This window comes from Pteropus vampyrus, unplaced genomic scaffold (genome assembly GCF_000151845.1).
Source record: "Pteropus vampyrus isolate Shadow unplaced genomic scaffold, Pvam_2.0 Scaffold515, whole genome shotgun sequence".
In the NCBI taxonomy this organism is placed as follows: Eukaryota; Metazoa; Chordata; class Mammalia; order Chiroptera; family Pteropodidae; genus Pteropus; species Pteropus vampyrus.
Genome location: NW_011889296.1, coordinates 276,924 through 280,011, shown reverse-complemented (window position 1 = coordinate 280,011; position 3,088 = coordinate 276,924). Strand labels below are relative to the sequence as shown.

Below are 3,088 nucleotides of genomic sequence, written 5' to 3'. Positions count from 1 at the left end.
CCATCTTTGCCTCGCAGCCGGGCTTCTCCACCTTCAGGCTATCGGGCCAGATAACTTGCGGGTGGCTGTATCGTGGGGTGTTGAATAGCATCCCCCACATCCCAGCCTCTCCCCAGTAGACGTCACAGCATGTCCTCCAGCTCTGCCCAGTTGTGATAACCAAAACATTCCTGCCACACACCCCTGGGGAGCACTGCTCCCCTGTGTTAAGCACTGCCCTGTGGATACTGCTGGATCTCACCACCAGCTCCACGTGACACGTCCGTTTGCTGCAGACCCCCAAACGTACTAAATCGACCCAGCGTGACAGGTTCGGGGGCAGACTTTTAGACCTCTTCCACCCGGGGATGGTGAACCTGTGTAAAATCGTTTTGCACATCGAACCGGTGTGTCTGTTGGTCCCTGGTGCCCTGGCCTGTGGCTTGGGGCAGCGCCTCCACTCCTGGCTGGGTCCCGAAGCAGCATGCTGGTCTGAGAACCGAGCAGTGTCCACAGGAGTCACCGCAGCCCAGGTGACTTCTTAGGCAGTAGGTGTGTCTTGCAGGAATCGGGCCCAGCCGAAGCTGGTGGGAGGGGGTCCCAGATGCACACACAGCACGTTGCTAAGTGTCAGTTCAGCAGATGATGGAAACGATTTGAATTTTAGCTAAGGAACCAAAGCAAATGGGAACGAGAGGCCTCCGAGTCGGTCGCTTTCCTAGATGCCCGTCTGGTTTTTTATTTGTTAGGTAAACTAGCCCCCATGTGGGGGAGATCGCCATCCTAACACCAAGTCAAATCGGGGGACTGAGCCAGAGCTCCCTGTGTCATTGCCGTAAGCTCCAAGTTTCCAAGTAAGATGGTTGTGTCTTTGTAGGGCTTTTTAAGGCTTAAAACTTGATTCATCAAGTCTTACAGTTAGAAGGGACCTTCCAGGCGTTGTCAGCGCGGGGACACGTGGCTTTGGTTCACGTCCCTTTTACCTTCAGGGGCCAGTGCAGCACAGGTCTGAATGACAAGCAGAATACAAACGTCTAGGCCTTGCACAGTGCTTCATAGTTCCCAGGAGTCATCCCGAGCTTTTAAATATCCAAATCCTTCGTTCTTATTGCTAAGCCAGATATTACTGCCCCCTGACCTACGCTTCTCAGTTCTCACCAAGCTTTCGCCATCTTGTGTCACGGCGAATTCCTTCTCCCCACTTAGGCCGAACACTGGACGTGACCTTGATTCATCTCCCTTTCCTCATGCTCCACATGTAATTCTATTAGAAACTCCCGTTGGCTCTACCTTCAAAATACACACAGAATCCGTATTTGGTGATACTGAGAGATGATGAGTTTTTTGGTGTGCTAATCACAGAGTCCTTGTCTTTCAGAGAAGCACACTGAAAGATACACAGAAGAAACGAGAAGCGGTCTGCAAGTCGCTTTAGAATCTAGTAGGTGCGCGGGCTTCGGTACACTTGTCACATCTGCCATTTTTAACGTTTTTAATAATAAATGTACTAAGAAACAGTAGGGCGTCTGCCCTTCCTCCCAAATAGTATTGGACCACTTCTCATCACCTGCCTTGCTGCCACTGATCTGTGCCACCAGCAACTCTTGCCTACATTGTAGATCATAGGATTAGCCCCTGACTGGTCTGGCTTCTGTCCTTGCCCCAGTACAGTCTCAACTCAGCAGCCAGAGGCCCCCAGTGTCAAGTGTGTGAGGTCAAGTCATTGCTTACCGTCCCGAATGGCTCCTGTCTTGCTCAGACTACAACCCATGGTCATCACGAAGTCCTACGAGGCTCCTACCACCTGGCCTCTGACCTCATCTACTTGGCACCCCCGCTAGCGCTCCCTGTTCCACCCACACTGGCCTGCTCTTTCTAGAACATGAGAGGTACTCTGCTGTCTTAGCACCTAGCACTGACTACTTTTTAACATATATAGCTTATGTTATAAACATTTTCAAATATACAGAAAAGTCAGGAGTGCAGTGATCTATGTAGACACTGGCTAGATTCAATAATGGCTGTGTTTCTCTAGATAGGCATGTACATACATTCCGAACCCTTCGAAAGGAAATCGCAGACATGACCTTGAGTTTCCTGGTGCCAAGGGATGGCAAGTGCTGGCTCGGGCTCCACCTAAGGAGTTGACTTCCTTCCATGTTACCTGGGACATAAACTAGATCCCAAGACAGACCTTATCTTTTCAGGTAGGAATTTTCCATCCTGAATCCAATCCACTCATCTGCCCCGGGTGGTTGGTCTTGGAAAATTCCTCGAATCCAAAGATCAGCCCTAAAGCCCAAAGAAAGAATGAAAAATGTAAAAGGTTCGATAAACTCAGGCAGGAGTTGTAGGTCGATTTTCTCTACCGCTGACTTCTGAGAACGTCGTGCTGTTTGAACAATAAATTATAATAATTCCTGAGACGACAAAGCCTTTAATAACAAGAAACTTCCTAAGAACCAACAGCTTTTCAGTTTATTCCCAGGGCTTTTCTAAGGATATGCTGATGTTTTCTTATTTTTGTTGGTTTTTATTTTTTACGCCTGCAGCAACTGCTATTCCTAGGTGGTCTCCCATTCAAGTACTAACCAGGCCCGGCCCTGCTTAGCTTCCGAGATCAGACGAGATCGGGCACGTTCAGAGTGGCACGGCTGTATGCTTGCTTGTGTATTTTTCTTAGCTTTTCTAGTAATGACGAACATGTATAATCAGTGGTGTGCTGGTAAATATCTATCAACCAGCTCCCTGGGAAAAAAATGTGCATATATGTATGTAAGTTTATTATACATTTTACTAATATAGAGGACGTACAGCACTTTACAAATAATAAACTAGGCCATACTCTATTGTGAATTCCATATAGCCAGTTGATTGGGTTTTTTTTCCAATTACAGTTGACATTCAAATATTAGTGTCAGGTGTACAGCATAGTTAGACATACCATGAAGTGACCCGCCTCCATAAGTCTAGTGTCCACCTGACATTATATATACATAGTTACTACCATATTCACTATATTGCCTGGGCCGTACTTCACATCCCTGTGACTATTTTGTGAGTACCGATTTGTACTTCTTAATCCCTCCACGTTTTCCCCCCATCCCCC

At 47.6% G+C, this 3,088-nt stretch overlaps 1 pseudogene; it reads right to left on the bottom strand.

Moving 5' to 3' along the window:
- Nucleotides 1–2,522: 2,522 nt before the first annotated feature.
- Nucleotides 2,523–2,641, bottom strand: LOC111733029 (annotated as a pseudogene).
- Between the last annotated feature and the right edge of the window lie 447 nt (nucleotides 2,642–3,088).